Source organism: Mastigoproctus giganteus, chromosome 3 (genome assembly GCF_048544385.1).
Source record: "Mastigoproctus giganteus isolate SK-2022 chromosome 3, ASM4854438v1, whole genome shotgun sequence".
Classification (NCBI taxonomy): Eukaryota; Metazoa; Arthropoda; class Arachnida; order Uropygi; family Thelyphonidae; genus Mastigoproctus; species Mastigoproctus giganteus.
In genome coordinates this window covers 24,118,500-24,142,334 of record NC_143577.1, presented here as the reverse complement: position 1 = coordinate 24,142,334, position 23,835 = coordinate 24,118,500, and the positions used below count along the sequence as shown (strand labels likewise).

The window sequence follows — 23,835 nt, the reverse complement described above, 5'->3', positions numbered from 1 at the left end:
ATCATCTCCTTGCAATGTCAATCACTCCCACCCACTGTGAAAAATAAATCTTTCGTTAAGCCATTAACATCTAAAGAATTGATATGGTACTCACTAGTTAGTATGAACCAGAACGTAATGCTCAATACTCACTAGTAGGTGCATGCGACAGTCCCCTAGATACTCGTTGGCGAAACTCCACAGAGACAAAATACATCCTCTTTGTACGGCCATGATATCCGCATATAGCTTGCTGTACGCGTGCTACCCTTTTCCCCATAGATCGGCGATTGTTATTCGTGGTAAGCCAAGCGAAACCCTTGGTAGTCAAACGCGAGAGTAGTCGGAGAGCCGGAAAATTTCACGAGCTTCATCTGTTACGGCAGCATTAGATGAGAGGGACAGCGTTAATATCAAATTGAGGAATCTGCGCAGTACCAAGTTAGGAAATTGGCAAAAGAAGGTCCTGGGTCGACAGGACATCTCATTGGCACGACTGAAATACTGTACGTGATAAAGTTCACAATCACCGGTCTTTTTCAGTATGTTTGATATCCTACATCTTCTGTGGAATGCGAGAAAATAAACCAAATATTTGTAGAATTGAAAAATACCCGATGTTGAGTCCAATGGACCATGATGTTACTGTCGTGTGACCGACCACTGTTTCCCCCACAAAAAAGGACCAATAAACGTCATTGTTGATTTTCTCTCTTTTTTTTTGTGCAAGCAGAAATGTTTTGTCTTAGTTTTGTATGGACTGGGATAATAAATCAGGTAAAGAGGGAAATCAAGAGATGAAGTGATGGAGAGTTCATCCATAAATACATATATAATAACGCGTCTGCCCACCTTTTACTTTAATTACAACAGTATCCTCATTGGTAGACTCCGAACCAATTTTTGATAACAAGAAGGCGAATTTTTCGCCCGTTCCTCTTTGGTCAATTCAGCTACTCATTGGGATGTATTGCCCTTGTCCGAAGAGGCCTTTTCGGTTCATTCCAAATATGTTCAATAGGATTAAAGGTCAGGAATCCGGTAAAGCTAATGAAGCCATTGCGCATCCGTGTCACTACAGATTGTGGTAGTATGATTTTTCATTGTTATGCTGAAACAGAAAAGGATTCGCTTCCCCATACTGCTGCCACAGGCATAGAAAGAGCGAAATTGTTCAGAATGTCAACGTACCGTATGGCATTCACTTCGAGAAATGACGACCAGTGGTCCGCACCAGGACCACTGGTCGTCATTCTCCCACCAAACTTTAAAGCTGGGCCAAAACACTCTGGTAAACAACATTCCCGAGGTACCCACCATATAACCTGCATCTTTTATAAAATGCTATTGTGCAACTCTTTTACTGTTGTCCTTGTACTATCATCAGTTTATTTTGGTCCCTTAACTCCTAGAGACTGATGTGATCTACACCTCTTCTGAGATCTCTCCGGTCTCATTCAATTACTCAGCCACCCTTGATGTAGGATGTTGCAGGTTTGCTGCAATGGTTAAAACAAATTGGTTGCCTCCACCTATTTACTTCCCTTCTCATTTCTAACCTGAACAAAGAGTTTATTACCTGTTTAGGAAAAATGAACTATACCTTATTAGCAGGCTTGTAAGTTGGTAGCTTAAATAAATTTAAAGCTGAACTAGACAATCATTTGGAGTGACTGGATGAGTGAAATGGGAAAGTTTTGTTTTTTTTTTTTTTGGCTGATGCTGTATAAGATTTCTTTCTTGCATCATATGCCTCAACTAATGCTAATATCGATTTAGTAAGCCGAGGTCTAAACTCTAAAATATTACTTGTACATTAAATAATTTAAGAAATAGTTTTATAATGATGCAAATATATTACTTTAGAGAGTGTCTTCATGCGCCTTGTGGGACAAACAAATATCCCAGTACGTTGCACCGAAACGAACCATTTTGTTTACGTATTTAAAAGAAAAGTAGAACATTACGTACCTTAAGGATATCAAAACAAAAAAGTCCTACTTTTATCAGATAATATTGAAACTGTTCAACTAGAACCTCGGGAAATTCTACTAGCGATTACTAAGCTTGGTCTTTTTTTAAAATCCTCATACATTTCCGTGCTCAGTTATTTCCCAATACATTGAGGAAACACCGTCCATTAGTTGGGAAACATTTCCTTGGTTTTAGAAACAAGAGGAATCGATTTAGTATCATTTAATAGAGACATTCACATTTAGCAGGAAATAAGAAAATAAATTTCAGAAAGAGTACACTGTTAAACAAAAACTTATTTTGATTACACCTCAATGAAACGGGAAGAAAAGCCTTTGGTATTTGCCTTCCATCCAATAGACTACTCCTTGACAGAAATTCTTCGTTTCATGGTTTAAAAGACAAAATGTTTTACCGGAAGCACTTCAACCCAGAAGTCTGCTATAATCTCAGCCAAAACTTGATTTAGACAAGAATTTTATTTGTTTTCTTTGGATTACAATTTTATGGGATGTTTCGCGCTGGTTAGGCGCTGCTAACAAAAAATGTTTATCCAAGACTTGGAGAGTTCAGACTTCTTCCCTCTAGCAAGTGCCAATTCTTTCTCCATTCTGGGTCAGATCTACACAAGAAAGTTAAACATTGCTTTATTATTTATTACACTAGTAATGAATCTAATTAAGATATTTTCTAGTACAAAAAAAATCTATTAGTGTCACTCATGATCTACAAAGTCCTACTGCATAAGTAGGATTGCTGTTTTATTTCGATACACAAATTGTGGTTCGAAGGAACACCTTGGAATGAACCTCAGGGTTCACCTAACTGTTGATGAGCAAGATATTTCCAGACAAGGTGCCTCTGTTCCAGTGATGTGAGTTGAAGGGTCAGCAGCTAACCATGTCAGACACCTCTTTATATTCACAAAGCACTGTGTGCACTCGTAGACATAAAAAGGCCCCCCCCCCCAACTCACGTTTGCACGCTGGAAAACTTGTTTATCTACTTCAACTGTTGGCAATGTTTTCTCGACATTGAAATAAATAAAAATAACCAATAAAAATCTATTTAGTTGTTTATGAAGCGAATCTAAATACAGGTCAATGCTTCTTTAAAACAAGTGACTGATGATCTAACTGACAGAGAATTCTCCAACCAATAAAGCTTAAAAAAAGTCATTTGAATACAGAGGTTCATACATACACTGACTGGTCAAAAAACAGAAACCTTTATTCTATCTAGAATGCCACATTTCGCCCGAATTACAACAGTAGACAACAACATGGATTGCAGTAAGTGTCTGAGGAAGTCTAATCCAGGTTTGACCATCAGGATATTTATCAACTGTTATATTGTGGTCGATAGAGAACTGCGAAGCAGAATTACCCTTTCCAATATATCCTAGACATTCTCAATTGGATTCAGATGGAGAATTAGGCAGCCAGGGTATATGATGAAAACCTTGGGAATGGTCATCGAACCATTCAGATACAGTTTTTGCAAACCTCAATCTACTGACGCCTTAAACTCATTATTGATGTTCTGCAGTGATATCTGATGTGATTATGGTAATCCCTTTCGAATACTCTTTGGTCACGTGAACTTCCGTGATTGGTGTACGCTGTTCTCAATTGAAAGAATCGACAACTAACTTTGGTGAGTCCTAAAGCCTCCATATATCTGATTCCTCATGTCTGAGTCCGGGACAGTCCAATGGACTATGAAAACTGGAGTGTTCCAATTATTTTTGGAGATCATAGAAAATATACAACTTACTGGTTATAATTATAGAATGTAAGCCCCCTGGCTTATTGTCATGCAGGGTATATGAGATATCCTATGTATCATTCGCTTATAATAAGCGAATATTTATTTATTTTATTATTATGCACTAACACCGCGTGACCTTAATTTCCTTCGCTCAAATGTCTGATAATTACATGTATGCAGTTAACAACTGGTTCCAGTCAAAAGGTTACGAAAGCTAGTGAACCATGCTAGAAAGCGTGTTGACTTAAGGGGAGAACTATGGTAAAAATAAATGGGTTTTCGCAACTTTTCAGCTTTCCTTCTGTGAGAACTAGAAACTTTAACTTATTCTAGTATATATTTGTAAGAGTTCTCTGTTCTATGGCCGGTTTGCTTATGTTGTGGGATGAAAAACCATGCAGCACTACCATATAACTCAGCAATCATGTGATAAAAAATACAGAAAAGTTGTTCCTATAACGGGACTCGAACCTAAGAGTTTTCCAGATGGTGTAAGCAGCGATTGGAGATATCGAACTGCGTCGATGCGCTCTTCATTTCTTAATCCGCTTATCTCATGGAAGATCCTAAAGAACAGTTAGGGCTATTAGCAGTTCAGGGCATTTTATGCCCTGAACTGCTAATAGCCCTGCCAGCGGGTATTCCTATGCTTCTCATGGCAGAGGACAATGAATTGTGTCTGAGGGGAATGGAAATTAAAACTACCGTCAGCCAACGTGCAGATGTTTTGGTTAATTCTGAGTGCATAAATCAAAGTATATAAACCCTTCATGCCCATTACGATGCTAGTTTCTGCCATAAACACCAATTTACATCGATGAGCCAAAACATTATGGCCAGCGAGTCGTTATGCAAATCAAAGCAATTGTAGGTGAACTAAGGCGCGTGCGCGGGTAGGGACACGTCATAAAAAACACCTAATACTGAGCTCCGTTAATCAGTGTTACTCTTGTTCTTCAGATGGGAAAGGCAGCGAACTTAAAGCGAGTTTGACAAAGGCCAAATTGTAATGTGCCAGAGGACTGGGTCAGAGCATATCCGAAACGGCACGGCTGGTGGAGTTCTCACGGTCAGCCGTGGTTAGTACCTACCGAAAGTGGTCCGAGGAGGGGGAAACCCACGAACCGCCGGCGAGGTGTTGGACGACCACGGCTCATTGATGCTCGAGGTGAGCGAAGGCTCTCCCGGATGCTACGTGGCAACAGAAGGGCGACTGTGGCGCAACTCGCCGGTAATTGGAATGCTGGTGACGACAGTAATGTATCCAACACACATTACATCGAACCCTGCTGAAAACGGGGCTGCGTAGCCTCAGCCGCTCCGAGTGCCCATGCTAACCACGGTTCACCGGCAACAGCGCTTACAATGGGCACGCGAGCATCGAAAATGGACCTTGAGTGATTGGAAGGTCATGTGGTCTGATGAATCACGTTTCCTGTTTTTTTTTTTTTTTTTTTTTATGTAGTAGTAGTAGTAGCAGTGGCATGTGATGCAAGAAAGCAAATGTATGAGCTTATGCAGCATCAGCCAAAAAAAAAAAAAAAAAAAAAAAAAATATCACACCATTCCCTCCAGATGCCTGTCCAGTTCCTCCTTAAATTTATTCAACCTATCAACTTCCACAACGACAGATGGAAGTTTGTTCCAGCAATTAACCACCCGCTGGCTAAAGGCAAATTTCCGCACATCTATTCTCCATCTGTCCTTTCGTAATTTGAATTTATGCCCCCTCAGGTTCGTAATCTGAACAAGTGGAAGGATCCCATCAGAATTCCGCGTGCTCAACCCATTCAAGGCCTTATACACCTCAATCAGATCACCGCGCAGGTGCCTAGTCTCCAGCCACTGCAATTTGCAGAACTTAAGCCTCTCTTGGTAAGAGGATCCCTTCATTCCCCTCACCAACCTTGTTACCCTTCTCTCTGTACCCGCTCAAGTAAATCTACATCCTTCCTAAAATGAGGTCTCCAGACCTGTACGCAGTACTCAAGGCGTGGCCTGACCATTGCCTTATACAGAGCGACAATCACCTCCTTTTCCCTGCTAGCAAAATTCCTATATATCATTGACAAAACCCCATGACCTGCCCTGGCAGCCTGTCTGCATTGCTCAGAGAACTTCATATCTGACTGCACAATTACTCCCAGGTCTTTTTCATTTTCTACCACCTTAAGTGTATTACCACACAGTTGGTACATTCCTCTGGGATTACTTCTACCCATATGCAGTACTTTGCATTCGTCAAGGTGAAACTTCAGTTGCCACTTCTTAGCCCATCTGCCCAAATTATCTAGATCCTGTTGCAGTAGCACACTGCCATTACTGTCATTAACAACCCTGCCAACCTTTGTATCATCTGCAAACGTCTACATTAAGCCTGATATACCTTCATCAATATCATTGATAAATATACAAAACAACAGTGGACCTAACACCGAACCCTGTGGGACTCCACTAATAACATTAGTCCAAGAAGAGCAGCACCCATTGATTACCACCATCTGTCTTCTCGCACTTAACCCTCCTTTTATCCATTGTAGCAACTTACCCTTAATATCATTCTGCTCCAATTTGTACAATAGTCTTCCATGCGCAACAGTGTCAAAAGCTTTCCTGAAATCCAAATATACGATATCAAAATTGTTTTTTGCATCCAGTTCCTTTGTAACCACATCATAATATCCTATCAAATTTGTCAGACAAGACTTTCCCTTAACAAACCCATGCTGTGTCTGAATTATTGCTGCAGTCTTGTCTAGATGATCCTGCAATGCATCTTTAACCAGCGACTCCATTATTTTACCCGGAACAGAAGTTCCGGGTAAAAAAATGTTGCACCATATAGACGGCCAGGTACGTGTGCGTCGTTTACATGGGGAAGTGATGGGGCCTGGATGCACCGTGGGACAAAAACAAGCGGGTGGAGGCGGTGTCATGCTTTGGACGATGTTCTGCTGGGACACCCTGGGTCCAGTCATCCATGTGTCAGGCACTCTGACGTCTACCACCTACCTAAACATCATTGCTACACCATTTCATGGCAACTGTCTTCCTCTCTGGTAGTGCCGTCTTTCAGCAGGATAATGCGCCTTGCCACACCGCCCGGATTGTTCGAGACTGGTTCGCGGAACATGAGGAAGACTTATTATTATTATTATTAGCTATATGGTGCAAGGAAGCCTGAGGCTTATGCTGCACCAGCCAAAAAAAAAAAAAAAAAAAAATTCCCCGAGTTATCCTGAGAGAGAGAGAAGTAGAAGGGAATCACCAAGGAAGAGAAGAATGATGATATCCAGCTCAGGACCCTGGGTGTGCCAAGCCCATACTCACCAGATGTGAGCCCCCGTGACTTCCAGGTATTGCCGTGGCCTCCAAATTCCCCAGACATCAATCCCATCGAGCATCTGTGGTTTGTGTTGGAACAGCAACTCCGATCTGCGGCGTCTCAACCACGGACCTCACAGGAGTTAAAAGGATCTGCTGGTTACGTGTTGGTACCAGATACCACAAGACACATTTAGAAATCTTGTAGCATCCATGCCTCGCCGAGTAAGAGCTGTTTTGGCTACACGTGGAGGACCAACATCATATTAGGTAGGGGGTCATAATGTTTTGGCTCATCGGTGTATATAAGAGTTATCTTTTCAAACCAACTCTTCGATTAAAAGACAAGGAAAATGAAGTTGTCTTTTAATCGATTTTGTTTTAACAAATCGATTCCTTTGGTTATTTAAACATCTGTTAACAAAAATTCTATGATCTTGTAAGTTTTGCATTTATTCATTACCTTCCAAGTTGGTTTTTTCCCAATGTACCTGATTAAATTCGAAGTGGTCAAGTTAGAAACCTTGTAGTGTCACTAATTTGCTATCGCTGTTCAACTTGTCCCATCTGATCTTATCTTGGATGTATTGACGAAGTTAAGTCTGTCCAACCACCGTACTGGCCATGAGAAGAATATATTTTTAGTGTTTTCAAATCCAACAAAAAAAAAACATACATAGTTACGCACAAGACTAAATTATCAAGTAAAGGATGTTTAATAAGAGAAATGGGAAGAAATACAATTATTACCTGAATCTAATTCTTTAATTGTTTCAAAATATGACAATACGCATACCAAAGAATACATCTGAAAGAGAAAGAAGAAGAAAAACTTAATTATTAGAACGTAAAATTTCATATGGAATAGAATAATAATTGAGGAAAATCTAGCATGCCATGCCAAATACAATAATCATTGCTGGAAGATGATATTAAATATGCAATTTTAACACGAAATAGAAGATACATAAAAGAGGAGGAGGGGGGAATGATATAATTATACAGCATAAATTTTCAGCCAGCGAGGAATCTTCCCTCTGCTACTGGCATCACATAGGTGCGCCACTGGACTGAGGAAGAAAATCAAGGTCGCTGCACCATTAACACGTTTGCAATACAAATAAAGCAAGCCGTTGCCGAGTGAGCTGGAGCTCACCCTAGGTATCTCACACTTCGGTAGCTCCCTGAACTTTCACCCTCGGCATGCCGCTGAGCTCCTGATGACACCTATAATGGGCTCATTCCCTCGTGCGAGAGCAGCGTGAAAGTGTGACAGCGGGTGGTCCTTGTTGAATTCTACCAACCTAATGGGGATTTCGTGCGAAGGGAATTTCAATAGAACGAGATTTATCGTTCGGTGGAATGCCAGAGAGTTATTGGAATTGTATTTTGAATTAACAGGGGGGAAGGAGAGAAATTTATGTTATATTTTCATTCTTCCTTTTAATAACTTTTATTTATTTATTTTTAAACTAACTTACCAGAAGAATCACTACCAGTATTATCAGAAAATACTCCACCACAATAATCATTAAGCTTCTCCGGTTAAAATTTTCTTCTGGCTAAAGATTGGTAGAACAAAAATGAATTCGTTTTCATTGAGTTCATTTCCCCATAAAAAAATCATTTTATAAAATAAGCAAATACTGAAAGTAACATTTTTGTGTATTTCTGCAGTGGCGCTGCTCAATTAGTGATCGCAGCGCCACGCCATAAATGAGTGTAGAAATTGGCTGTCTCATAATTAAATAATTTATAACTAAAAAAATAATTCAACTCGTGCTAATGTAAGCCGTGTTCTGATTTTGTCTTTCCTTTTCTTTTTTGAAAATGCCAAACACGAAAGGTATTTTAGACGTGCGTGGGTTGAAGATTGGGAAGATGAAAGAAGATACTTGTTGACATTAGACTTGAATTTCTCTGGATTATAATTTTCGGGAAGGGTTATTTTGTACTTTTCGGGAGATTGCGCCAGAAAACGGAAGTTGAAGGAATAAATGAGGAAGAAAGAAGTTCACTCTGTGAGTTTGAAGTTGGACAGTGGAATGGATGTTGAGTGTTTGTGGTCTGCTTTGGAAGAGAGCGGAATTATAGAAGCCAATGCACATGGAAATATCTACAGAAAAGGCAAGCAGCAGAAAAAAAAAGTCAAGACAGTTAGTGGAGAGGCTTTGTAGGAGATGGGTCATCAATTAACCTAACTGCCCTCTTTTGAATGGAATTTAAAAGCTTGAGAGAGAGGTTTTGGGGGGCACCGCCCAAAATGTGGAAACAAAATTCCATGGTAGCGCGGGTTTGAGATTTGTACAAAGTGAGTAGCTATTTAGAAGAAAAGTAATGTTGAGATCGAAAGATAAAATCCAGTTTTTAGAAGCAGAGGAAGCGATATTAGTAATGTGCTTGTGCCAAGAGAGATTAGAAGTCAGCGAAATCCCTAATAGAGATATGTGATCTTGTCTAGAAATCTGAGTGTCATTGAAGTTAAGCATAAGAATCCTTTTTCGTAAGATATAAGACAGGACTGAGTTTTAGTGGACTGAATTTAACTAATGTCTTTGCCCCACTGGAAAATCACCTGGAGATCACTTTTTAAGGGATAAGGAGTAAGAAAGTTTGTAAGCGGGAGTTATGATATTTGAAAGAGAAATATATGCATGTAAATTTTCATTGGAAATGGAATGTCGAACGGAGTTATCAGTTTGATTCTGAGTAGTGAAGATGTAGTTTTGAAGTTTGCATATCATGCCTAGGGCAGGCCTATTCGGCTTTGCTTCGGGTAAAGATAGAAATGAAACTTCAACGGAAAAGATGCAGTGTTAAGGTATGTATTTCAAAGAGAAATATAGTGACAATATTAAGTGAAGGTATTTAAGGTATTCTTGTTTTTTGAGGCGGTCTCCAGGGTTTCTCCTTTGTACCGCAGTAGCTTCTGAAAAGCAAATTTGCCAAAGCCGGCAAGTGTGAATAAGAGTTGGTGTGTAAAGTTTATGTGTGTTGTGTTGAATGCCAGTGCCTGGCAACTTCGCAGCCAGTGAACACCTGGTCCGCTGTCCCCCAACTCCCATCCCATGTGGAGGCGTGCCAGGGACCACAAACAGGTAAAGACTCTTAGTGGGATAACAAGAAATCTTGTTATCCCAATAAATAATGAAAAGGAAGGAACATAGCGTGAGAAGTAGGAGTAATGGTATGGATGGGAAAGAAAAGGAAAGCAAGTGAATGAAAGAAATAGGCATCCCCAGAAGAGGAAGTCAGCAAGAGATTAAAGATTAAAAGATACTAGTGGACAAAGCTTATAGAGTTCGGTAATGCCACACAGCCAAATAAAAGTAAAACTAATATACACATTATTTACAAGGCCAACAATTTAACATTTCTCTCAACCAGAGAAGAATAGACAAATCACTATTTACACCAATAAATAAATTAATACCAAATAATACTAAGTGAAGGAGATTAATAGATAAAAGAGACTGAATATTGGATGGGCTGAAGGAGGGGCCCAACGTAGTCGAATGGTCAAACACGAAAGTGCAGCAGAAATACACGCGTTTGAGTGGACCGTGTTTCAGTCCGCCAGACTGATGAATACATGTGATTGTGTTCATTGTCGAAATGATTAAATGAAAATTTCTTTGATCTGGTTGTCTACAGAAGTATAAACATAACTTGAGTATCAATGGCTAAAGATTGATACAGGTTGAATTGTGATCACAACATTACAGGTTTAATAGTAGTGAACAATATCGCAGGTTTGGATGAGGTTCATATATTGAATGGCAATATAAAATAGAGGCGAATTTTGAAATTGATCATTTGTGAATTTGCGCACTTAGCCACATGTGCTCTGTGCGTAAATAGCACTGAAAGGACACAATTCATGGGATACCTGGTTCCTGGGCAACGCGATGCTGTTACTCCTCTCGCTAGTGGACGAACCCACCGCTTGGCAGGTATATAGGTTCACTGCATCACGTAGACGGTAATTCGATGTCAGTAAGGATAAACGTCGTGAGTTAACAGAGACTTTGAAAGTGGGATAACAGTGGGTGCCCGACGCATGGGTCACTCTATTGCAAAGGTGGTACAGAAATTGCACTATCCCGTTCGACTGTATCGAAAGTGTATCGGGAATAAGCCATTTCCGGAATAACATCTCATCGTGGACAACGCTGTGGGCGGAGGAAAGGTGGTGGTAGAACGCAGCCGTCGACGTCTGTTTCGCATTGTTTCAGCCAACCGGAGAGCCACAGTGGCACAAATCACCGCCGATTTCAACGAGGGAGGTGCCAGAAATCTCCACTAAGACTATCAGACGATCATTAGCCGCCTACCCACCAGAGTCCCATTGCTAACACCACGACACAGGTCTCCTGGTCCGGTGACTCCCGTTTCCAGTTATTTAGAGTGGACGGATGGGTACGTATTGGGGAAAACCGCACGAAGCTATGCACCCGTCAACAAGGAACTGTTCAGGCAGGTCGGTAATGGTCTCGGGCGTGTTCAACTGGCACACGTCTAGACGCATCTCTGAACGGTCCAGGTTACGTGTCCATCTTTGCAGACCATCCCTTCATGGAGAATATAAAAATACTACTAGAGAACAAAACATATTTTGAGACTTTCCAGACCTTTGCAGAACTAAGAACTCAAATTCAAAATCGAATAGATATCTGACAGCTGAGAAGTTGATAAAATATATACTGTATATGTTTTAGTTCGTCGGATCTGAAAAATAACATCTTAGTATTATGGAGCACTTTAGAGCACCTGTGTTAGTTGTTTAAGAAAATATATGATATAATCAGCAACTTGTCTGTCGCCTTGACGTAGCCGAGTGGTCAGGAGCACGAGTGCAGTATCACACGCTCTTTGAGTGGACCGGGGTTCATGCTCGTGACTGCTAAATACGATTAACATTTGTCGTTTTCCCTCAGCATTTGTCTTTGATCTTTTCACGCAAACCCCTCAAGGTCTGCGTAATATACCCCTATGATTGTCTGGACTTTCTGAAGGTAATCTACTAGCAAAGTTCCATCAACTCCAAAAAACTAATCCCATCAACTTGTCAGCAGAAGGACTCGACTTGGCTTTCTTTGGAGGGGGAAAAAAAAAAAAGAGCTGTTTCCACTGTTTAGACTGTTCCTTTGTCTCTAGCTGAATGTGATGGTCCCACGTCTCATCCACGGTCACAAACCTTGCAAGGAAATTTAATGGATCTTCTTGAAAACGATTCAGACGTTCGCTTGAGTTGACAAGTCTTCCGCGTTTTGGATTTGTTCACACCTTTGGAACCCATCGTGCTGATACTTTTCTCACAGGGAGAACCTCATATTTTTTGGTACGAGTTCAGATGAGATGCCCAAGACGCTGGCAATGTACCGAACAGTCGCTCCTCATCAGATTGTCATCATGCACATTGTCAGCAACTTTTGCAGTGACGGAAATGGCACGTCTTCCACAACGGGAGTCATCTTCCAGGGTCTCTGTCCCTCATTTAAATTCTGCTGCCCATTTCTTAACCATGGAATAGGATGGGGCATGCTCATTCAATGTTGAAACCATATTATCATGAATTTCCTTTGGCATTACTCCTGTTTTTTCGCAAATATTGAATGACTGCACGGTTACTAATTTTGTTCATCTTTCCTCATTTACATATCTTCGTTGACTTCGGGACAGAGACAAAGAAGAAGACTTCACTTGAAGTGTTATACATTAAGTAAAGAAAATTTCAACACTATACTACTACTCTTTCATAAGCAGGCCACGAACTTTCCAAAGTATGCAACTTACCCTCGTAGCAGCCAGGTTGCATACTTTGAGGGTAGCTGTTGTCTCAACTGTCAGAAAAAATACCAGGGAAAAGGGTATTAAAAAGGGATACATATATAAAAATATAAAATCTCGTACAGATAGCCTACCTGATATTCTGTTACCAACAAAGTTAATCCTCCTAGACCTCCAAAAATATTCATTAATGTCATCACCATCCACAGGATCATCTTCTGGCTACAATTCTAAAAAATAATCAAAACAGAGTTGTGAAAAAAATATGAACTTAGCATCCCTGTGAAGTGAATATAATCGCATTATACACAGCTCTGCCAAATATCAGATAACTGGACATCCCGATATGCCAGAATTAACTGTGGAAATTAAATGATTCCCTGACGCTGCAGAAGAATCGCAGATACTCTTTAGTACAAGACAGAAAATATCCCTACAGCAACCAGCAAAATATGTCAGAAGCTGTTGGAAACATGCTAAGCATTCAGAGTACATTGATTCCTCTGTCCATTTCCATCAATATTTTAGCGTCACCATTCTTAACCAGGCAATTCCAGACCAGAGAGAGACATGGACATGGCAAGGACCAGAGAGAGACATGTATCAATGAACATGGAAAATCTGAACATTACCCTCTTGTAGAAATAGGTTAACGTCACCAGGGACGCTAGTGAATGCCTTGTAAAATTAATGCCAATAGAGACTTGTTTCTCTCAACCTTCTCTAATATTTTTGTAGGGCAGTGTATCAATTGTATTTAGCTGGTAAAGGAAATATCACACTACCTTTAGAAGATTTTAGTAAGATTCTCTAAGATAATTTAAATAATAATTATTATATAATAACTTTTAAACGAGTTACGTAAGAATATATCAGTCCTTGCTATTTGAGGTGACTTTAGCCTTTGATTTTAACTGGTGGAGAGGATTCTTTATTAAAAACATGAAGGTTGTTCAAATGAAACAGACTTTAGAATGAATAGTTCACAGACATGCCTGGTTATTCCAAAAGTCTGTTTCTCTTGAAAAACCATAAAAAAAAGTGTATTTGGGGAAGCGAGAGCTTCCATTAGGTTTCTATTCACTTTCCTTAGAGAGGCAAGTCTCCCTAGTTACTAATCCCTGCTATTGGAACACATGCGTGAAAATGTGATTGCAACAAGCCCAAAGGTCAGGGCTGTATGCTTGATGTCGCAGCACTTCCCACCAAAATCACTGCAGCTCAGCCCGAAACAAAAGGGTTGTGCTAAATGTTAAAAACTTCCTTGATGCTTTGCTTTTAAGGCCAACTGTGACTACTCCACTGTTTTGCAACAGAAATAGCCATTGACCAAACTAGAAAGAACCAGACTGGTTGTTCAGTTTGTACACGATGGTCAATAAGTTAGGAAACTATTTTGAATAACTGTTGATGTAAATATGTACAAGTTATTTTAAAAATAGTTTATAATTTTGTTTTTTCTTATTGTTTCAGAAAAATCTGAACATAGGAAAGTTCCACGAGCCTTACAATGGAGGACTGAAATTGTAGAGTGGCATACAAAAGTTAAAAGCCAGTAAAAGAAATTTTTTTGGACATAAACCACGCACAATAAAGACCACAAAGCAAATTGTGAAGGTTGATGAAGTAGAGACAGCGAACAATCTACCAAAACCTAATATATATCTGCCAATTTGGAACTTGTAAAAGAGGATGTTGAGAGAAGTCCAAAAAAATCTCAAAGATAAAGGAAATTGGAACTTAAAATACCTAAAAAAGCTTAAATAGAATCATAAAGGTTTATCATCGTGTGTGAATCTATCCCCAGTTCATAAGTGGGTTCAAAGGGTAACATGAGTAATAACAGAATTGTTAGCCTAACTTCTGTTCCAGGGAAAATAATGGAGTCACTGGTTAAAGAAGTAATACAGGACCATCTAAACAGGAGTACAGTTATACTTCAGTCACAGCATGGGTTTGTTAAGGGGAAATCTTGTCTAACCGACTTCGTTGGATACTATGGTGCAGTGACAAAGGAACTGGATATAAAAAATAATTTTGATATTACAGACTTAGATTTCAGGAAAAATTTTATACTGTTGCACATAAAAGACTGCTGTACAAATTGGAGCAGGTGGTATTAAGGAAATTGGTGTTGTGGATAAAGGGATAGTTGAGTGGGAGGAGAAAGGTTATCAATGGACACTGCTCTTCGTAGACTAATGTTGTTAGTGGAATCCCTCAGGGTTAGGTGCTGGGCCCCATTGTTGTTTTCTTAATTTATTAATGATATTCATGAGGTTGTATCAGGCTTAATGTCTAAGTTTGCAGATGATACGAATTTTGGCATGGTAGTTAACGACAGTAATGAAGGTGTTGCTGCAACAAGATCTAGAAAAATAGGCAGATGTGCTGAGAAAGCAATGGAAGTTTAACAATGACAAATGCAAGGTACTGCACATGGGTAGCAGTAATTCCAGAAAAAGGTATCAACTCGGGATAGAGGGAAATGAAAAGGACCTGGGAGTAATTGTGCATTCTGATATGAAGTTCTCTGAGCAGTGCATATAGGCTGCCAGGACGGCTCATAAGGTTTTGTCAATGATATACAGGAATTTTGCTATCAAGGATAAGGAGGTGATTATCCCAGTGTATAAGGCAATGGTGAAGCCACATCTTGAGTACTACACACAGGTCTGGAGGCCTCATTTTAGGAAGGACGTAGAGCTGCTGGAACAGGTACGGAGAAAGGCAACGAGATTGGTGAGGGGAACATGGGTGCTCATGCCAAGGAAGGCTTTAGTTCTGCAAATTGCATCATCTGGAGACTAAGAACCTGTTAGATGACCTGATTGAGGTGTTTCAGGCTTTGAATGGCTTGAACAACTCAATGCTGATGGGATCCTTCCTCTTGTTCAGACTATGTACATGAGGGATAAATTCAAATTGTGCAAGGATAGTTGCAGAACAGAAGTGCGGTAGTTTGCCTTCAGCCAACGGGTGGTTAACTGCTGAAACAAACTTCCATCCGCTGTTGTGAAAGTAGATAATTTGAATAGATTTAAGGAAGAACTAAAACTATTGGAGGGGATGGAAAGGTGAAATTGGACTTTTTTTTTGACTGATATTTTATTAGCTAGCTTTCTTGCAGCATTTGCCCCTATTGATACTAATACTAATTTGCATCTGAAGTGGAGAGAGTCAAATGTTGCGTTCTACGTACAAGTGCTTCAAAGACCATTGCAGTGCATTTTCCTACGAGGCCACAATTTCAAGAGAAAGACAGCTGGTTCCTGTTGCACGATAATGTCCAGCCGAAGATATTTCTGACGAAACATGGCATTGTACAAATCAACCATCCACCCTACTCTCCCGACCAATGGACGTCTTCCTCTTTCCCAAGGTGAAAACACCCTCAAAGGAAAGAGATTTCAGGATGCCGAGGCCATAAAGAAAAACCTAACCGCAGAACTGAACATCAGCTGTTTGGACGCCAACTCTTTACAAGAACTTTTAAAATGGTGTAATAGGCGCATTCAATCAGGCAGCGAGTACTTTTAATAAAAAAATAAAACCAGTTTTGAGCTCCTTCACTTTTTGTTCCTTAATTGCACCAGTCCGAGAACTTTATTACCACACCTCGTATCTTCAAAAATGTTTTGTTATTTACAGTCAAACACGGTTCCTTACGAAATAAAACATTGTAAATAACACAGTTAATCATGTGACGTTTGACTGGTGAACAACAGCTGTCATCAGGAGACACCTACAACAATCTTGCAACGTAGAAGTTTCTGAGAGAACGACAGCAAAAATCATCTGGTGTAAGTCATCAGTTGTCACTGGTTCGTAACCAAGGAAGTTACCAAACATTGACGAGTGGAAATGTTCCTCAAAAATGCAGCCATAAAAGTAAACTGTTGTTTGCTAACTATGATAAATGAGCACCTGAACAAACTGTATTACAAACCAGTTTTCTGGTAGCTTCTTCAGATGATTTATCACCTGGAATCTCATAACACTGCCTCAACATTTAACGAAGCAAGAGTAATCAGGCATGGCAATGTTTACCGAAATAAAGGCATTTTTCTATTGAAGGGGGTTGAATTTAAATTGCTGTTCCTTAACTCACTGATTTGTGATTCCTTTTCAGATTTAATTTTTTTCTCCATCATGTTTCATGTTCCGCAGAGCGTGGTCTTCTGAATTTCTTGAAATGCACGAGAAATTTGTCAATTTAAATAGCGAGTTAATGACACCTGGTAACCCAGTATGGTAAGGTGCTTCATCGATCCACATCGGGCTTCTCATTGCGTTAAAAGCTTCTGATTGCTGCAACTGGTTTGCTACTCAGGAAATGTCAAGGCGAAGTCGGTTCATCATCGATGTATACACGTGAGGTGAGGCGCGCCATGCAGAACACTAAAAGAGGGTGAAGCGAACTGGTCGGGATTGTGTTGACTGAAATGATCAGCGTTATTGGGAACGGTTCACCAAGCAAAAAGTAATGGCTTATCGAGTACAGTAATCACAACTATTTACGAGAAATTGGCTGCAATTTCTGTTCGTTTATATTTCCGCATTTGAAAAAATACTGTGATTCTGAGAAAAGGAGATGGAGAATTACCAAGTATAATTTATTCTGCAATGTTTTCGCTCTACGTTTCCTCAAAATGTATCGTGTACAACCCTTGCTTGAACCGGATGATCAGTATGGGTGCCAGTCCGGCAGACTTTCGGATTCCTCCAAACCATCGGCCTCAACAACTATGAAAGCAAATTACAAGTAACCAAAATTATTACATAGGGGTATCAATTTTCTGCTTCAAGAATTAACTGTTTGACCCCTAACAGCTACAAATCTTTGGATCATTTTATCCAGGTTTAAATCAAGGATTTAGACTTGGATAAAACGATACAAAGTACACAGAATTTCTAAATCCGTATTAGAACTGATCGTTAACCTATAAGATCAACTGAAGTCTGTTTCAATAACTGTATTGCGCTGTCTAAAAATATCAAAAAAAGTGGATCCTAAAATTTTCCTTCTAGTTCGTTCAGTTTCTTGGTGCTCATTTAAACATTCCTTTTCATCAGCGAATTCGTGTTAGCTCCAATTCACATTTTCATCGTTTAAATAGCATTTAAATTTATCATCTGTTCAGGTGCTGCCTTACCTAAGACACAACACATGTCCACTGGCGAAAATCTCCACATGGAAAGCAAAGGAAGGACACTTTTCAAAAAGGGATCTCCGAATGGCTGACAGAACCTTTTGAAAACAAAACCTATAGGAGCTCAACTATTGACTTTGAGCCTCGGGCCCTAGCCTGAATATATCCCTGTTCCTGCTCACATCCTGCAGTAATTAAAACAGTACACATCCTTAGACACCACTCTTTTAACAGCAACAGATTTATCACTTTAAGCAAGAGAACAAACGACAATCCATGGAGTAGAATCACTCCAACTCACCATATCATTGGGTATCGTCATGATCGTGGTGTAATGTTCCTTTATTTGTGAGCCAGAGTCCTGGTGCAGCCGCACTACTTGCGCCACAGGATCATACTCCACTGTCCCACACAAATAAAATTAAGGCAAGTTTCCTCGAAGGTAAAGTGATGACCAATGTCTTCTGAGGCATGGTGTGATTAGTTTAGATTTTTTAAAAAATGCACTGGAACGTCGATTATCCAAATATGGAATAATAATAATAAGTCAGTTTCAGTGGTAATATGACCTCATATTACCACTGAAATAGGTGTGCTGTGTAAACTTTCGTAATGCACTTTACTGATTTCTCCCTGGGTTTTAGTAAAAATCCAAACAACTCGGAAAGAAACGAAAAACGTATTTCACATTTATGATGTGATTAATATAATAAGCTAATAGTAATAACACTTGAGCTATATATTTAATAAACTGATAACAAATAACTTCCTGCTGCGTTCAGAGGCCTTAGAGTCCATGAGACAGTATCCTATTTAAATAACGCGAAAACAAACAGGAGACTAAATTCAATGTTGGAAACGCAGAAGGATATTCAACATTATTCAGCGTGTATTAACTCTTAAATTCGAAGTTCTCACCTCTTTTATAGCTCTGATCAGTTGCCTGCTCGCCATCAGGTACACTGCGAAATAGCATGAGATAAAGAATGACACGAGCTTGGAGGCTAGAAAAAGTAAATAGTTTTATACAAACAGATGTGCAAGTAATACAGGTAAATGTATACACTACGCACCAAAAAAATCTATTAAAACAAGAAATGTAAAATGTCCAATAAAAACATGAAAGATTTTGGTTATTTTAAATAATCAACGTTCTATGGTATTTCACAGATTGGGACATTACTCTCTTCTGTCCCCCCCTTCTTTTGTTTTTTCTTGTTCCAAGAAAAAGGAATTCTTTATTTCTATAATTTCAACTTACTGCTGCCATTGTCCTCCGAAGTGGACCTGAAGAAAACCGATACCGCGCAAGCACAGCTTACAGCAGCCAACATCTGAAATACAAAAGTGTAAAAAATTATCTTAAATTGCCTGACAAAATTCAATTTCTGAAATAAATGCTGACGTCACTTCATACAAAGTGTGTTGTCTATGGGAACATTGCTAATAGATTAGACTAATTTATGCTACCATGGCTTCTTTCTTTAGGATCCATCTTGCTAAAGAGAAGGTGTGCTAATAAATTTACTATTAATAATTAACAGAAACAACAAAACTAAGTGAAATGGGTTTCTGACAAGTCTTATGCTACGAGAGCTATAGAACGCAGTTGGACATGAAGGACATAGCCCCATTCTGTACGTAGCGATGAGCAAACTGTTTGCTACTTAGTGCATCAATATGGTATTTTAGAGGCACTCCACCACGAGTTGATTCGGTATTGCACAACTCTAAATGAAATGCATTTCTCCAGTGGAGAAGTACATTGCTGTTTTATTTGGGATCTTATCGGTGGACAAGTAGGAAATGCTAAGACCTGAAGAACACAGTGATGGAAAACAGCCTCACCAGCATGTGAGAACCTCTCATATTACAAGGCTTTTGCCATAAGTCCATTTCATTTAGCTTTATCTACTGCACCTTCTTGAATCTCATATATTGTGGATACTTCCAGTCACTGGGTTGTTGTCAACTGATGAGATCCTCCCAAAAAGGATCAAAACCCAAGTCCGGGTACAGACCCAGGTTTCGTTGAGAGTAGACGTTGAGTTTGATGGTTTCTTTGGTATCTTCTGTTTCGACTGGGTGTTTCACGCCTCAGACTCTTCTTTTATCCACATTAACTTCAAAAGGGATCGAAACTCGAGTCTGGATTGACATGAAATGGAAAAAAAAAACAACTCAACTCTGTCTATCTTTCTTTTCTACCAGCTTTTTGCTTTCATCTCCTGTGTATCACAGAGAGCGAGTTCTTTTTTTTTTTATTCAAAGTCGAGTCTAGATAGTGGCAAACAGCAAAATACTTCTCCATTATAGTAGTGTAATACCAAGGCAACTCGTGGCAGTGCTTCCATAATATGAGATCAATGCACCAAGTGGAAAACTTGTTTGTTTAACGAATGAGGAAATGACTGCGTAAGAAGTCAAATTAGTGCAACAAAACCTGAAATTATCTAAATTTTAAGCTTGCTGGATGATTTACATACATAATTGACAGAAAATCTTTGGGAAAAAGTCATTGTAAAGGAGTAAATTAATAAGAAGTAATCTAAAATTTAATGAAACTGAATTCAAGTTTTATTTAAAATAATAACTATAACTTAAAATTAATAGCGCAGCGTTTATCCATTTTTTAAGGGGAAGTATCTTTCATATCGAAGAAATTTAAAGGTGCATTAAAAAATTAAAATAAATTCTTACAGATTCAATGCTCAAGCATTTAACTCTCCACAGAAATTAAAATATTATTGTAACTTTGTTTCAATAAAATTTCAATTCAAACTACTATTTTTAATTGAGACGACAAACTTCATTATATAAATAAGAAATTAAAATAACAAAACTTATAAAATTATAAGAAACTTAATTAGAAAATACCAGACATTTATTTCTTTTACTGGATTATCTAGTTCAAAACCGGACCGTTAGCAAGACTAAATTGTCGAAAAAATGTCCTCTTTCTGCTCTTAACTGTTTTCCTCTTTAGCTGGTTTTTAGGTGGAAAACAGTTAAGATCAGAAAGATGAAATTCGAAATGAAAGCTATTCTAGGAACAAAATACATTTCTTATCAGTTTTATACGTAAAAATTACATTCCAGTGGAAGGGATGGGAGTGGTCAGCAGCGAGAGCGCAGTAGTACGCGCTCTTTGAGTGATCCGGGGTTCAAGCCCGTGCTAAATACCGTTAATGTTTGTATTGATAGTTTATTGTAAACTCTTCTGACCTGGTGGTCTTTCCGGAGTAGGTCCATGGGTAAGAATCTCTTACTGAAGTTTCACATTTCTGGCCAAACGATCTCTTCCCCCAAGAGCAGAAATCGCACGATGCCAGAAAAGATTGTGATAATGCTTGGCTTTCACAGTGTATGTCACTGGACAATTCGTTTGAAGCTCCTGGATATAAAACGTTCAATTGCGAAATTCGCTGCTGATGCAACCCTAACCAAACAGCAACATATTGACAACGGAGAGACACTTTGTTGAAAAAAATAGATGAGGATCCTCACAGCCCCCGATAATTAAAGGTGTTGATGCTAATTCTTAACTGGAAATGAGCCTGAAGCCACAAGATCTTCACCAGCCACATGCCCTCGATCTCCATTCTTGCCATATAGCAAAGTCGTTAAAGTTAAAAGTGGATCAGTTTATGTTAGCTGTTGCCCACGTGTATCTTGTATAATGTGCCAACGAATGATAGATCAAAGTGCTTTTACGTACGGTTCACCATGAAATGCTAAGCTAATTGGCGTTTGGTCACTGCATTAAGGATCTCTTCAAAAACTACGAACGACTGAGAAACGTCGAGCTACAGATAAGTCACTCGATTTTCGAATATTCTCATTGTTTTTGAGAAGCTTGTTTTGGGAAGATGGTGGTCCTCTTCCTAAGCCTTTATTTACTAAGCGCAGTCATGGAGTTGCCCTTGTTGTCGTAAAACAGATTTCCAACAAAGCGTGATCCTTATATTCGAGATCCATTAATCACTCCCATTTTTAAATTGCGCTCATAAGCACCAGCGACGACCACGTGATGAGGTTAGATTTGCATTCTCGTGCAAATAGCACCAATGGTGTGTCTATTCCAAATTCATTTTTCTATCGTTAACAGCTTATATCGAATTTAACCAATTTATTCAATGACCAGTGATTCAGAATTCAATGTTATTAGAAGAAAGGAGAAAGATTAGCCAGTTTTGGTTATCATTAGTTTTGGTTATCCTCTAGGAGGGAAAATATCTCCACTCCCCCTTGCACCGTTAACAGTGAGTGCCCCCCAACCTCTTACGACTCCCAATTTCAAAAATTACGGCACAAATACGAATGAAACATTTTATTTCATATTAATCTGATAACTGCTTAATCAGGAATGTACACGGATTGCTGAATGGGGGAAACGGGATTATATGCAATAGAACCAATAGACTTTTTATTGAGATGGAGAAAGTTCCATGTACATGAGGAAGGGGGGAAGGGTATGGTAGTTTATTTTTAAGGCAAGGTGGAATTTTATGTCGAATAGTTAATTGTTTATCAACATACATATTTACAATCAAACATCCGATTTAAAGAATCAGAAGAAACCCTATCTACTGGATAGGGTTACTGCTGATTCTTTAGAAACCCTACCTACACTACACAAACACAACGGAACATTCAACGCCAAAAGAGGTTCAAAAGCAAATTGTGGAAATGAATATTTTCCTAATATTCTGTAAAATTAAATTTGAGAGAATATTAGGGTTACTACATGAAAAGCTAAATCCTTACCGTTGTAAACTGAGCAGAAACCTGAGTACCCGTTTTCAAACTACACGCACAGCAACAGCGAGTAATCAACTGCATGTTTACACTAAGCTTTACTCAAGGACTGTCCCTTGAACGTCATAAGGGAATGATTGCCGCAAATAACACTGATTTTCTTTCTCGTGCAAAGATAAAATCCATTTAACAGGCATTAAAGAAATACATGTATATTTAGTTCTCATAAAATCCATCTAACGGACAATTAAAGAAAAATATTTAGTTCTCATAAAATCCATCTAACGTTTTCTTATCTGATAAGAATTTTGAACACGCTTCCATCCCTCTAACATCAGACAGTGCAGTGCCTATCGAGTATTTAAAAACAGAGGACCATCAACTATAAACAAAATGGAAATTTGTGCACCACCTTTTTTTTTTTTTTTTTTTTTTTTTTGGTTTCTTGGGGTTTTTATAACGTGCAGCACCAATCTCTGCATTATTTTAGACATGGACCTTAGTTGCTAAAACATACAGGGCGAAATCATTGAAGCTGTTCAGAGGTGTATTCGAATTAATTTTCACGGACGATAATTCTTTCCATAATACAGCTCAGCTAGTTTGTTTTGTAAACAACCTGAAAGCTCATTGTGAAAGTTTTTGACGTCGAGGATTTATCATTCATCTAGTGTTTATCTGAATTACTTGTACATAATCCTGGCTGCTCAGCTTTGGATTGTAAGGAGATTATGGATAATAAGAACTGAGGGGTTAATCCTTCACCGTCAAGATAATTGATTACATAGGTCGTTTCACACACAATAGTGGCTTATAATGTTCTTCCGCAAAGGTTTTAATAAAATTCTGTCGATTATATATATTTTTTTCAGTGTATGTGTGTGTTAAGTGGCAGCAGACCAACTAAAGCTATGAAACGTCAGTGTATAGTGTTGTAAATCGTGTATTTTATGATAGAATTACTCTCCCCCACACTGGGTGGAAAAGACCGAAATCCGAGTCCTGTCAATGACGTGGGGAATTTTTATGTGCCTTTTTTACAAGGTGGCTCAGCTAGTCGGTCTCAAGGGAGAGTGGCGTGGTTTTT

The 23,835-nt window shown here is 39.1% G+C and overlaps 1 long non-coding RNA gene across 1 annotated transcript; it reads right to left on the bottom strand.

Moving 5' to 3' along the window:
• Positions 1 to 2,474: 2,474 nt before the first annotated feature.
• On the bottom strand, positions 2,475 to 22,910 carry LOC150087805 (uncharacterized). Its single transcript, XR_016546770.1, has 5 exons — positions 22,758 to 22,910; positions 19,252 to 19,324; positions 12,972 to 13,067; positions 7,798 to 7,855; positions 2,475 to 2,575 (listed from the first exon to the last, which is right to left on the bottom strand). It is a non-coding gene; the product is annotated as an uncharacterized LOC150087805 (long non-coding RNA).
• Positions 22,911 to 23,835: the final 925 nt, after the last annotated feature.